The 15,640-nt window shown below is 35.5% G+C and overlaps 1 long non-coding RNA gene across 1 annotated transcript in view; it reads right to left on the bottom strand.

The window, feature by feature from the left end:
- The window catches only part of LOC131819572 (uncharacterized), a 91,623-nt gene that overhangs the window by 33,565 nt on the left and 42,418 nt on the right, over nucleotides 1–15,640 (bottom strand). The window lies entirely within an intron of this gene.

The raw sequence follows: 15,640 nt of genomic DNA, 5'->3' as shown, positions 1-15,640 counted from the left end.
TTTGCAACTTCTTTGGTTGAATATTTGGTTCATTAGTCTTTATTAATTCCTGATAAAAGTATTGAACGGTATCAATATTCCTAGAAACATGGCTTTAGCTGTATTAAGTTCTAAATATCTTTACATCTCCTTTGCAATTTATAGGTTTTGCCAAAAACTATTAAGCAATGTTATTTAGTGTAAAAATAACAGGTTTTTCTTAGCTGTTCTTTTGTATTTCTTTTGTTCTTTTTTTTTTTTAAAGATTTATTTATTTTAGAGAGAGAGTGGGGAGTGGGGCAGAGTGAGAGACAATCTCTCAAGCAGACTCCCTGCTGAGCACAGAGCGCCACTTGATGCTCTGTCTCATGACCCTGGTGTCATAACCTGAGCCGAAACCGAGAGCTGGACACTTAACCAAGTCACCCAGGTGCTCTTATTCTTTATTTATAATTTCACTTCATTTTGGTAACAAAGAAGTCTGTAAAATATTGATCCTCTGGAATTTATTTAAGCTTCCTTTATGGCTTAGTACATGATGTATTTTATTAATATTCTGTATGTTCTAGGGAGCGATCATCAATGTATTTAATATCTGTTGAGTAAAGCTGAGATATAGATAGATAGATGGTAGATTGATACAAATACATACCAGCTCAAAATTTTTCATTATATTCTTTAAGTCTTCAAGGTCTATGTTTATTTTAGGTCTACTTATTCTATCAGTTTCTGAGAAAGGTCTTCAAAAAGCCAACAGCTATAGTTGTTGATTTATACCTGTTTTCCTGCTGTTTAGCTATAGCTTTGAAATACTTTGAGTCTATATTACTAGATGGACATATGCTTATGATATATAGATCTCCTTGCCCTATTATATCTTTTATAGGAACTACCCTTATCATATCTTCTTCTGTTAAAATTTGTTTTATCAAGTACGATACTATTTCCCTAGCCTTCTTTTTTGTTATATTTACCTGGTATATATCTCTCCATCCTTTTATTTTCACCCAGATTGGGTGTTTTTAAGTAGATCTTTTGTATGGAACATATTAATGGTTTCTGTTTCTGAATCCAATCAGAAGTCTGAATTATCATATATTATTTTTGCTTGGTATCAGGCAGATTTTCTGATCACAGTTTCATCTGTAAGCTGCATAGAGAAGTAAATCCCAGCTGTGTAAGCTGTAGAGAGAAATAAATCCCAACTCTGAGGTCTAGAATGGGAAGTAGTAAAAGAGCAAAAGCCTAGGCAATCTGTAAGTATTTCCATCACCTCAACAGGGATTTTCTCCTCTGTGGTTATTATTCTATCAGAATCAATGTCAACAGTGTAAGATGTTGCTACCAATTTCCATTAATAAAAAGCAGACAGTAATTAGGCAAAGATAAGAGAGGGAGAATCAAAAGCAACATTTTATAAATACCTTTCTTAATTTTTATTTTCTTACCACCATCTTTAGTGACCTCAGGCCATTTTCAGCCATTCACCATCTGATACATACTAATTTAGGAATTATGCTTTTACTGTTAAATCTTAAAAAAATACCTGCCCAAGTTCACAAATATTTTTCCTATGCTTGTTTATAGAAAAAAATGTTTTACATTTATGGCAATGATTCATCTTGAATTAATTTTTGTTTTAGTCAAAAGATAAGGATCAAAGTTCGTGTTTTTGCATATAGCTAATCAGTTGTTCCAGCACCATTCACTGAAAATGTGAGTTCACATTGAGTTGCTTTGTTAATTTTGTCAAAAATCAATTGACAAAAACAAATAAAATAAACTCAAATAAATTGACTATATATGTGTGAGTCTACTTCTGGTCTTTCTTTTCTGTTTCACTGATATATTTCTCTAGCTACATAACATAACACACTATTTAATTACCTTTTAATAGATTTTGAAATTAGGTTTTAAGTCTTCAAGTTTGTTTTCTTCAAAATAATTTTGGATTCTGTAGATCTAAATTTTACAATCACCATGTGAATTCCTACAAAAAAAAGGTGTTTGGATTTTTTTTTTTTTTTTTTTTTGGAGGGTGAGTGAGGATTGGAATTAATCTATAGATTCAGTGGGGGGAGAACTGACGTCTTAACAATACTGAGCTTTCCATCCCTGAACATGATACCTACCTTTATTTTGGTTTTTTTTTTTTTTTTAACTCTGTCTCAGTAATATTTTGTTGTTTTCAGTTTATAGGTCTTGAATATTTTTGACATATTTATCACCAAGAATTTCTTAACTTGTTGCTATTTGAAATGGTATTTAAAATTTGTTTTAGATTTCATATTGTTAGTATATATTGACCTTGTATTGTGCAACCTTGCTAAAATGACTAATTTTTTTAGGTTTATCCCAATTTATTTAAATTAAAATTAGCTTGAAAGCTGTGTATTAGCATAAACAAATACATACATTAAAGACTACTGTTGTAAAAAAGCTAATTAAATAATAAAATACATGAAGTGCTTGTTAGCATTTCATAATAGAAATCTTTAATGATGATGCTTGAAGACTAGCAGAAATTATTAGATGGAAATAGGGAAATAAATGGAGGTTAGATTATGAGGTGAATTTCTGGGTTCCTTCAAAGATTATCAAATGACTTATTTTTATAGATTCCTTTCTATTTCTACATAGACAATCAAATTATCTGTAAATATAGTTTTACTTGTCCATTTCCAATCTGGATACTTTATATATTTTTTATTGCCTTATTGTAACAAAATAGAATAGAATAGAATCTCCAGAATGATGTTGAATAGAAATCAGAGGCAGATATATTTTTCTTGTTCCTCATATTGAAGAAGGTATTCAGTCTTTCCTAATTACGTTCAAGGAAATGCCTTCTATTTCTTATTTGCTGATAGAAATAGTTTTTCTGTATCTAATGAAGTAATGTATATATATATATATATATATATATATATATATATTACTCTGTAAACAGGATAAATTATAGTGGTTAATTTTTGAATATTAAACAAACCATATTATTGTGATAATCCCCACTTGATCATTATGTTCCATTCCCCTTGTAAATCATTAACATAGGTTTGTTAAGATGCAAAAAAATTTGCATATTTTTGTGAGGTATGTGGGTCCATGACTTTCTTTCTTTGCATTCTTGGATATTAGAGAAATACTGAGTTCATGGGATAAATTGTATTCTCTCTTCCTAAATTTTATGGATGAATTTATGAATTTATGTAAATTTGGAATTATTTCTTCTTTAAACATTTGATAGAATTCATCAATGAAACCATCTGGGCCCCAAGTTTCCTTTGAAGAAAAGTTTTTAACTACAAATGCAACATATAAATAAATCTAGGACCATTCTGTTTAACTGTTTTTTCCTGATGAGCTTTGGTAGTTGGTGTCTTACAATGTGCTTCATCTAGGTTGTCAAATTTATCATTGTTAAATTTGTTCAAAATATTTCTTTATTATAATTTAAACATCTACAAGACCTGTAGTTACGTTACCTGTAACATTCTTGATATTGGTTAATTTGTGCCTTCTTTCTTTTTTTCCTGAGCAGTTTAACTAGCCATTTATTAATTTTGTTGATCTTGTTAACAAGTTTTTGCTTCATTTATTTTTCTATTATTTTTCTATGTTCTATTTTATTGATTTGTGTTCTTAAATTTTTATTTACTGTCCTTAATTTGAATTTAATTTGCTAATTTTCTAGTATTTTAAGATAGAATTTGAAGTCATTGATTTCAAATATTACTTCTTTTCTAATACAGGCATTTAGTTCTATAAATTTCTCTCTAAGCAGTGCTTTATCTGCTCCTCACAAATTTTAATATGTTGTGCTCCAATTTTTATTTAGTTGAAAATACTTTCTAGTTCCTATTTCAATTTCTACTATGACCAGTGGGTTATTTAAAAGTGTGCTGTTTAGTTTACAAATGTTTTGGGATTGTCTAGATATCTTTCTTTAATTGATTCCTAGTTTAATTCCATCACTGTTCAGTTAAGTCATAAAGTTTTTGAGTGGTGTTTTATGCAGCAATTAGGTATTTGGGGTTTTTTTTGTTTTGTTTTTGTTTTTTTAAGATTTTATTTATTTGACAGACAGTAGGCAGAGAGGCAGGCAGAGAGAGAGAGGAGGAAGCAGGCTCCCTGCTGAGCAGAGAGCCCGATGTGGGGCTCGATCCCAGGACTCTGGGATCATGACCTGAGCCGAAGGCAGAGGCTTTAACCTACTGAGCCACCCAGGTGCCCTAGCAATTAGGTATTTGATAAAGAAATTCTCACAAATATCTCAGCAAAGTGAGATATCATATCAGTCAGGCTTTTGTAAAGAAAACAGAAGAACTTTAATATAATAAATTATGTGCATACAAAGGCATTAGAAAAGCTAGAAAAACAAAGGTCAAGAAAGGCATCACTAACATTTAGGAAATCTAAAAGTTGTAGCAAAGACAAAGGAAATAATCAGTTTCAGGACACCACTAACCATCAGTTGCCTGCACCACTGATGTAGGTGATTCACAGAATACATGAAGCTTCTTGAAAAACATGTTTATCTTACTGCCAGAGCAAAATGGCTATGATTCTTTCACCTTCCAAATATTGTGTGGTGCCTCCCAAAGGTGGAACCTAAACTAGTACTCTGCTGCAAAGGGATCTTGGGAAAAGTAGGTTCTAGGCTTTCCAGACTCTGGAAGGACAAAAGGATAAGATAATTTTTTGGAGCCCAGTATGGAGCCCAGCATGGGGCTTGAACTCACAGCCCTGAGATCAAGACCTGAGCTGAGATCAAGAGTCAAATGCTTAACTGACAGCCACCCAGGCATCCTGGATAAGATCATTTTTAATACTTCTTTGGCTAATTCCTAAAGTAGGATAAGGATTCTCCATCTCTTTCTTATCTTGTTCCAGTATTCCCTCCTGAGCCATTTTACATTGGTAAATATAACTGATGCAGTGGGACTTATGGTTGATAGGCAAAGTACAAACTCCATTGCTGTCCTTCCAAGTCCCCTAGGGTGCACAAAATAGAGTCTCTCAGTGGTGTGTAAATATGCAAACTGTGCAAGGAAATGTAACATTCCATGATTCACAAAGCAATAATTTCATCACTTATAAAGTACTTCCATACATATTATCTCATTCGATCCTTAAAGTACTTTTCAAGAAAACAGTCAGGGAACAGAAGAAAGATGGCAGAGAAGTAGCAGGCTGAGACTACTTCAGGTAGCAGGAGATCAGCTAGATAGCTTATCTAAAGATTGCAAACACCCACAAATCCAACGGGAGATCGAAGAGAAGAACAGCAATTCTAGAAATAGAAAATCAACCACTTTCTGAAAGGTAGGACTGGCGGAGAAGTGAATCCAAAGCGACTGGAAGATAGACTGCAGGGGGAGGGGCTGGCTCTTGGCAAGCGGCGGAGCAACGGAGCACTAAATCAGGACTTTTAAAAGTCTGTTCCGCTGAGGGACATCACTCCAGAGGATAAACCGGGGTGAAGCCCACATGGCGGCAGTGTGGCCTCAGGTCCCGCACGGTCACAGAAGGATCAGGGGTGTCTGAATGTTGCAGAGCTTGAGGGTATTGGAACGGGAAAGCCAGCTACAGAGACAGAACTGACAGTAAGATCACAGCTCGGGGTTACCTTGAACCAGTCACAGGCTCGGTGAGCTCGGAGTGTTGCCGGAGGCCAGGGAGACGGAAGTAATTGGGTGCTATTCTCTGAGGGCGCGCTGAGGGGTGGGGCCCCAAGCTCTCGGCTCCTCCAGGCCGGAGACCAGGAGGCTGCCATTTTCATTCCCATCCTCTGGAACTCTACGGAAAGCGCTCAGGTAACAAAAGCTTCCAAAAGCAAACCCAAGCGGATTACTCAGCCCGGCCCCTGGTAAGGGCAGTGCAATTCTGCCTGGGTCAAAGACACTTGAGAATCACTACAACAGGCCCCTCCCCCAGAAGATCAACAAGAAATCCAGCCAAGACCAAGTTCACCTACCAAGGAGTGCAGGTTCAATACCAAGGAGAGCAGCGGAATTCCAGAGGAGGAGAAAGCAAAGCATGGAACTCATGGCTTTCTCCCCATGATTCTTTAGTTTTGCACTTAATTTAATGTTTTTTTCTCTTTCAATTTGTTTTCTTTTTCTTCTTCTGCTAAAATTTTTTAACTTTTACCCTTTTCTTTTTTAACGTTTTTTAACTAGTTTATCTAATATATATTTTTTTCTTTTTTATATCTTTTTTATATTTTTTCTTTATTCGTTTTCATTTTTAAAATGTTTCTTTTTTTTTTTCCTGAACCTCTTTTTATCCCCTTTCTCCACCCCCACCCCCCGCGATTTAGGATCTCTTCTGATTTGGTTGAAGCATATTTTCCTGGGGTCTTTGCCACCCTTTTAGTATTTTACTTGCTCCTTCATTTACTCTTATCTGGACAAAATGACAAAGCAGAAAAATTCACCACAAAAAAAAGAACAAGAGGCAGTACCGAAGGCTAGGGACCTAATCAATACAAACATTGGTAATATATCAGATCTAGAGTTCAGAATGACGATTCTCAAGGTTCTAGCCAGACTCGGAAAAGGCATGGAAGGTATTAGAGAAACCCTCTCAGGAGATATAAAAGCCTTTCTGGAGAAATGAAAGAATTAAAATCTAACCAAGTTGAAATAAAAAAAGGTATTAATGAGGTACAATCAAAAATGGAGGCTCTCACTGCTAAGATAAATGAGGCAGAAGAAAGAATTAGCGATATAGAAGACCAAATGACAGAGCAAAAGAGGAACAAACAGCTACTGGACCACGAGGGGAGAATTCGAGAGATAAGTGACACCATAAGACGAAACAACATTAGAATAATTGGGATTCCAGAAGAAGAAGAAAGAGAGAGAGAAGCAGAAGGTATATTGGAGAGAATTATTGGAGAGAATTTCCCTAATATGACAAAGGGAACAAGCATCAAAATCCAGGAGGGGCAGAGAACCCCCCCTCAAAATCAATAAGAATAGGTCCACACCCCATCAACTAATAGTAAAATTTACAAGTCTTAGTGACAAAGAGAAAATCCTGAAAGCAGCTCGAGAAAAGAAGTCTGTAACATACAATGGTAAAAATATTAGATTGGCAGCAGACTTATCCACAGAGGCCTGGCAGGCCAGAAAGAGCTGGCATGATATTTTCAGAGCACTAAATGAGAAAAATATGCAGCCAAGAATACTATATCTAGCTAGGCCATCATTGAAAATAGAAGGAGATGGGCGTGTGGGTGGCTCAGTGGTTAAGCCTCTGCCTTCGGCTCAGGTCATGATCTCAGGGTCCTGGGATCGAGTACTGCATCGGGCTCTCTGCTCAGCAGGGAGCCTGCTTCCTCCTTTCTCTCTCTCTCTGCCTGCCTCTCTGCCTACTTGTGATTTCTCTCTGTCAAATAAATAAATAAAAAATCTTTAAAAAAAATATTTTAAAAAAAATAAAAAAAAAAAAAAAGAAAAGAAAATAGAAGGAGAGATTAAAAGCCTCCAGGACAAACAAAATCTGAAAGAATTTGCAAACACCAAACCAGCTCTACAGGAAATATTGAAAAGGGTCCTCTAAGCAAAGAGAGAGCCTAAAAGTAGTAGATCAGAAAGGAACAGAGACAATATACAGCAACAGTCACCTTACAGGCAATAAAATGGCACTAAATTCATATCTCTCAAGTTACCCTGAATGTTAATGGTCTAAATGCCCCAGTCAGAAGACACAGGGTATCGGAATGGATAAAAAAACAAAACCCATCTATATGTTGCCTACAAGAAACTCGTTTTAGACCCGAAGACAGCTTCAGATTTAAAGTGAGGGCGTGGAAAACAATTTACCTTGCTAATGGACATCAGAGGAAAGCAAGGGTGGCTATCCTTATATCAGATCAATTAGATTTTAAGCCAAAGACTATAATAAGAGATGAGGAAGGACACTATATCATACTCAAAGGATCTGTCCAACAAGAAGATGTAACAATTTTAAATATCTATGCCCCTAATGTGGGAGCAGCCAACTATATAAACCAATTAATAACAAAATCAAAGAAACACATTAACAATAATACAATAATAGTAGGGGACTTTAACACTCCCCTCACTGAAATGGACAGATCATCCAAGCAAAAGATCAAAAATGAAATAAAGGCCTTAAATGACACACTAGACCAGATGGACATTACAGATATATTCAGAACATTTCATCCCAAAGCAACAGAATACATTCTTCTCTAGTGCACATGGAACATTCTCCAGAATAGATCACATTCTGGGTCATAAATCAGGTCTCAACTGGTATCAAAAGATTGGGATCATTTCCTGCATATTTTCAGACCATAATGTTCTCAAGCTAGAACTCAATCACAAGAGGAAATTTGAAAAGAACCCAAATACATGGAGACTAAACAGCATCCTTCTAAAGAATGAATAGGTCAACCAGGAAATTAAAGAAGAATTGAAAAAGTTCATGGAAACAAATGATAATGAAAACACAATGCTTCAAAATCTTTGGGACACAGCAAAGGCAGTCCTGAGAGGAAAATATATAACCGTATAAGTCTTTCTCAAGAAACAAGAAAAGTCTCAAGTACACAACCTAACCCTACACCTAAAGGAGCTGGAGAAAGAACAAGAAAGAAACCCTAAGCCCAGCAGAAGAAGAGAAATCATAAAGATCAGAGCAGAAATCAATAAAATAGAAACCAAAAAAACAATAGAACAAATCAACGAAAGTAGGAGCTGGTTCTTTGAAAGAATTAATAAGATTGATAAACCCCTGGCCAGACTTATCAAAAAGAGAAAGGACCCAAATAAACAAAATCATGAATGAAAGAGGAGAGATCAAACTAACACCAAAGAACTACAGACAATTATAAGAACATACTATGAGCACTCTACGCCAACAAATTTGACAATCTGGAAGAAATGGTTGCATTCCTAGAGACATATAAAATACCACAACTGATCCAGAAAGAAATAGAAAACCTGAACAGACCCATAACCAGTAAGGAGATTGAAACAGTCATTAAAAATCTTCAAACAAACAAAAGCCCAGGGCCAGATGGCTTCTGGGGGAAATCTACCAAACATTTAAAGAAGAACTAATTCCTATTCTGCTGAAACTGTTCCAAAAAATAGAAATGGAAGGAAAACTTCCAAACTCATTTTATGAGGCCAGCATCACCTTGATCCCAAAACCAGACAAGGATCCCATCAAAAAAAGAGAACTACAGACCAATATCCTTGATGAACACAGATGTGAAAATTCTCACCAAAATACTGGCCAATAGGATTCAACAGTACATTAAAAGGATTATTCATCATGACCAAGTGGGATTTATTCCAGGGCTTCAATATCCGCAAATCAATCAATGTGATACAACACATTAATAAAAGAAAGAACAAGAAACATATGATACTCTCAATAGATGCTGAAAAAGCATTTGACAAAGTACAGCATCCCTTCCTGATCAAAACTCATCAAAGTGTAGGGATAGAGGGCACATACCTCAATATCATCAAAACCATCTTTGAAAAACCCACCGCAAATATCATTCTCAATGGAGAAAAACTGAAAGCTTTTCCGCTAAGGTCAGGAACACGGCAGGGATGTCCATTATCACCACTGCTATTCAACATAGTACTAGAGGTCCTAGCCTCAGCAATCAGACAACAACAAATCGGCAAAGAAGAAGTCAAATTATCACTCTTCGCAGATGATATGATACTATATTTGGAAAACCCAAAAGACTCCACTCCAAAACTGCTAGAACTTGTACAGGAATTCAGTAAAGTGTCAGGGTATAAAATCAATGCACAGAAATCAGTTGCATTTCTCTACACCAACAACAAGACAGAAGAAAGAGAAATAAGGAGTCAATCCCATTTACAATTGCACCCCAAACCATAAGATACCTAGGAATAAACCTAACCAAGAAACTAAGAATCTATACTCAGAAAAATATAAAGTACTCATGAAAGAAATTGAGGAAGACACAAAGAAATGGAAAAATGTTCCATGCTCCTGGATTGGAAGAATAAATATAGTGAAAATGTCTTTGCTACCTAAAGCAATCTACACATTTAATGCAATTCCTATCAAAATACCATCCATTTTTTTCAAAGAAATGGAACAAATAATCCTAAAATTTATATAGAACCATAAAAGACCTTGAATAGCCAAAGGAATATTGAAAAAGAAAGACAAAGTTGGTGGCATCACAATTCCGGACTTCAAGCTCTATTACAAAGCTGTCATCATCAAGACAGCATGATACTGGCACAAAAACAGACACATAGATCATTGGAACAGAATAGAGAGCCCAGAAATAGACCCTCAACTCTATGGTCAGCTAATCTTCGACAATGCAGGAAAGAATGTCCAATGGAAAAAAGACAGCCTCTTCAACAAATGGTGTTGGGAATATTGGATAGCCACATGCAGAAAATGAAATTGGACCATTTCCTTACACCACACACGAAAATAGACTCAAAATGGATGAAGGACCTCAATGTGAGAAAGGAATCCATCAATATCCTTGAGGAGAACACAGGCAGCAAACTCTTCGACCTCAGCTGCAGAAACATCTTCCTAGGAACATCGCCAAAGGCAAGGGAAGCAAGGGCAGAAATGAACTATTGGGATTACATCAAGATCAAAAGCTTTTGCACAGCAAAGGAAACAGGTAACAAAACCAAAAGACAACTGACAGAATGGGAGAAGATATTTGCAAACAACATATCAGATAAAGGGCTAGTGTCCAAAATCTATAAAGAACATAGCAAACTTGACACCCAATGAACAAATAATCCAATCAAGAAATGGTTAGAAGACATGAACAGCCATTTCTGCAAAGAAGATATCCAGATGGCCAACACACACATGAAAAAGTACTCCATATCACTCGGCATCAGGGAAATACAAATCAAAACCACAATGAGATATCACCTCACGTCAGTCAGAATGGCTAAAATCAACAAGTCAGGAAATGACAAATGCTGGCGAGGATGTGGAGAAAGGGGAACCCTCCTACACTGTTGGTGGGAATGCACACTGGTGCAACCACTCTGGAAAATAGCATGGAAGTTCCTCAAAGTGTTGAAAATAGAACTACCTTATGACCCAGCAATTGCACTACTGGGTATTTATCCTAAAGATACAAACGTAGTGATCCGAAGGGGCACGTGCACCCGAATGTTTATAGCAGCAATGCTACAATAGCCAAACTATGGAAAGAACCTAGATGTCCATCAACAGATGAATGGATCAAGAAGATGTGGTATATATACACAATGGAATACTATGCAGCCATCAAAAGAAATGAAATCTTGTCATTTGCAACGACGTGGATGAAACTAGAGGGTAACATGCTTAGTGAAATAAGTCAATCAGAGAAAGATAACTATCATATTATCTCCCTGATATGAGGAAGTGGAGATGCAACTTAACAGGTTAAGGGGTTAAGGGGGTAGGAGAAGAATAAATCAAACAACATGGGGTTGGGAGGGAGACAAACCATAAGTGACTCTTATTCTCACAAAACAAACTGAGGGTGGCTGGAGAGAGGGGGTTTGGGAGAAGGGGGGTGGGGTTATGGACATTGGGAGGGTATGTGCTATGGTGAGTTCTGTGAAGTGTGTAAACCTGGTGAATCATAGACCTGTACCCCTGGGGATAAAAATATATTATATGTTTATAATAAATAAATAAATAAATAAAAATTAAAAAAAAAAAAGAAATAAAACAGAGTCAAGGAAATGAAGTAACATTCTACTAGTCATGTGGTAAGTGCTTATCCGGAAGACAGAGATATCAGATCTTATGCTAATCCAATACTCATGTTATTTTCAACTTTCTCATCTCCAATGGATATGAGGATATAATTAAATAATAAAAGGTCAACTTCTAATATTATATAATTGCATGATTTATAGCAATAATGTGTCTAAGAGATATTCTTGAATGTGTGGTAATTATTAATTGGAGTAATGAATCATATAATTAGGGTACTTTGAAGCAGCTTGGTAACTAATATTATCTAATTTAACATTAAATGTTGTTTCATTTTTTTACATTGGCATATCAGAAATATTCTCCCACTGCTATAGTAGGTAATAATTTGGTCAATATATTGATTTCAATAAAATTTTAATTCTCTTCATCTTTTTTAAATATTAGCATTGAGTTATAGGTCTCCCATTGATGAAATGTATGCTTCCATTACTTTTTCCTCAAGATTTTAATGGCTTTCAATATATTTTTCCACAGAGATGATTAGAATAGCTGATTCCTCCTTAAAACTAAAATGAATTTAAATAATATTTTACATTTGATAAAGTAAAAAGAAAAAATATTCACGAGAAGCATCCTGACTTTAAGACATTTTAAGATAGTTCTGGTATTTCTGAGAGCTGAATTTATTGCTGAAGCTATTAGTTTTAAAAAGTATTTTAAAAGTATTTAAATATCCTAAGTTATTTAGAAAGAAATAGCATTATAAGATTAAGAGATAGGCTGAAAATGCCTTGCTGAAGTTTTTTTTAATCTAATATTTACATCTATATTGTAGATGAAAAATGGAATTTGCAATAAATTAATTGGTATCTGTAAATGAGTTTGGGCTAAACAATGGAAAATATAAGCACAGTGATAATCTATAATAATTACATATTTTTATATAAACAGAAATGTTAAAGCTTTTGCTATTCAAAACTTTTAAATATTTTAGGTATATAAAAGAGCATTTATAAGACAAAAACCTGAATATTTTCTATAGATGCTTATTAGAAATCTATCATGGGAATAATGAGAAATAGTTGTTAAAGTCTTTTTATCCTTTTCTGTGTAATTAGGTTTGAGACATAAGCCACTTTTGGCAGTTTTTGGCCCCAAACCTTGGATCTGTGTCCTCAAATTTGTAATGACAGATAATGATCAATTAGTGTGCATAAATCTAGATTTTAGAGATGATGTCTGTGCCTGACATAAGAATATATTCAAATCCTGGAAGGTATTTCTAGTTACATTTAGCTTAAAGCTGAGGTGAGGTGACCTTTCAGGGGACACAGATACTTTGTAAAGGATGCTAGCATGAGTCTCCATGATTGTTTAACCACAAAAGGTCTGCATTTAATTTTCTGATGAAAACAGTTTGAATACTTAAGGATATTACATGTACGTATTCATATTTAAATATCTCACATAATTTCAGAGAGTCAAGGACTCTTTTAAAACCTAAGGTTGATCAAAGGATTCTTCAGATATACTGCTAATTTATCAGAGCTGCACATGAATATTTTTGGCTCCCCATAATCTCCATTTGGTATAAGTCATTAGCCTATATTGAGGTATTTTGTTTATTGCTGTAAGGATGCACTTAGGGACATTGAAATCCTTTGCTCAGCATCCTCTTCATAAATAGCCTTAAGGGAAATACATTTTGATCTAAGGAGCAGACCAGTGTTGTGTTTCCATTAAACAATAGGTATTCATTTTTAGATCTGAGTTGTGTAATTGATTATGATTTTCTCTGAGAGGTTTATCAGCATCCCACTATTATCAAATACATAGGACTTCATAGCACTTATTTTGTGAACTTGCCCCATTGCTAATTTCATTTTACATTGATTCCTGTTTTTCCTTTGCTATACTTTTCTCACTGCTTCTAATTTGGGTTATAGCACTGTATATTTAAAAAATATCCTGGGGCACCTGCGTTCCTCAGTTGGTTGAGTGCCAGACTCTTGGATTCAGCTCAAGTCATGATCTCAGGGTCCTGTGATGAGCTCCGAGTTGGAGCAGAGAGAAAGAGAAGCAGACTCCCTGCTGAGCAGAGAGCCCAATGTGGGGCTCGATCCTAGGACCCTGAGATCATGACCTGAGCCAAAGGAAGAGGCCTAACCTACTGAGCTATCCCTGTGCCCCAGCTTAGCATAAATTAATACAGCTAATAGATAGTAGAGATTGAAATCCAGGTCCAATTTAACTACAAAATCATATATACTCTTTCTTTTAAAGCATACTGAATTGTGAATGCCAAACATGTAAAAATCCATCTAGGATAATAGAATATGCATCAAAATTAATGAGTAAGACTCACAAATTAGAAATTTATGTCTTAAGTTCAGAGAATCTCTGACTGTTCAGGCTACCTCCTTTCTGATTTATTACCATTACCTTTTCTGATACGATTATCATTACTGTTTCTTATTGATTCAAAATGAAGATTACGAGAAAAAATCATAGAACATTTTATAAAAAGTAGCCATTCCATCTGTTCATCTCCCTTTTGAATAGGTGGCATGTTTTTTCTCTGTAAAACCAATGTGGGAGTCTCAAAGAAAATCTCTTATAAACACTTTGGGGTACCTGTGAAAAGAGAGACCCACATTTTTGTTCTCTGGTTAGATATCTACTTAGCCATCAGACTTCCTGCTTCTTTGTGCTACAAAGCATGGGCGAAAACATTACAGATGAGGTTTTGCAGGGTTTTCCAGGCTAAGAGAAGGAGAGAAAAGCAGTGTCACCTCAGAGTCTGATCCCATAGGTGTCTCTAGTCTAAGAACTCACAAAGAGACTAAATAATACATATAGCCATAGTATTATAGGGGATCAGAGGGATGTGGGTCAGAGGTGTGTACTTTTCAGAGGAATGAGGAATGAGGCTGCCAGAAGGATGAAAGAGTGTGGCTTAATTTCGTGAGCTGCATAGGAAGGAACCTTTACCTATAGGGTGAATAGGTCAACATCAAGCCCATAGACAATGAGCAATTTGAGGAGTTTGCACCAATTAAAGAGGAGATCATTTGCCTTGGGCAGTGAAACAAGGAGACTGCCCCCCTATTCCTTTAACCCAACTCTAACTTTCCTAGAAAGGCACACATTAGGGATAGTGTGGAGCAGAGATTTGGAAACCAGAGTGTCCCTTCCCCCACACACACACTTTTAATCCTCCTAGCTGCTGAAGTTTAACCTCCCAGGATGCGTTGAGTAGGAAAACAATAGTGATTGTTTAGTAATATAAAATTATTGAAAATAAACTGTGCATGTGGATTGAAATAAAGTAATGGAAGAGAATTTTAAGGTGAATGTGTCCCCTAGAGATGTTCCCTGTAGATGTTCACTGTTAATTGTGGGTGGAATGACTGTTCAACATGGCACAATTAGGACAGTTGTTGAAAAAAAAAAAAACTATTTGTATATTCATAATTGACCTTGATACTCCTCTAGTTGTGTTTAGTTGATTACCTGGGACATAAAAGTTAATTATAAACAATATTTTCTTCTCTCCCAAATTACTTCCAATTCCCCGGCAGATTTGGTGCAATTTTTTAAATTCAATATTCTCATTAAAAAAAGATATGAAAAGGGGCACCTGAGTGGCTTAGCTGGTTATGTGTCTGACTCTTGATCTCAGCTTGGGTCTTGATTTCGGGGTCATGAGTTCAAGCCCCACACTGAGTTCCATGCTGGGTGTGGAAACTACATTAAAAAAAAAAAAAAGATATCTAAAGTCTTTAGCATTTTTACTTATATGTATGGATTCAATACATTCTATTCAACAAATATATATTGAGAGTCAAGCATGTAAACATGACCATTTGATAGTCTTTAGGAAACTGGATTATGATCAAAAGTAGCCTTAAACTCCATGTGAGCTCCTTGAATT

The sequence above is a fragment of the Mustela lutreola genome, chromosome 1 (assembly GCF_030435805.1).
Source record: "Mustela lutreola isolate mMusLut2 chromosome 1, mMusLut2.pri, whole genome shotgun sequence".
Taxonomy (NCBI): Eukaryota; Metazoa; Chordata; class Mammalia; order Carnivora; family Mustelidae; genus Mustela; species Mustela lutreola.
The sequence above is the reverse complement of the archived record's forward strand: the minus strand, read 5'-3'. Positions and strand labels throughout refer to the sequence as shown.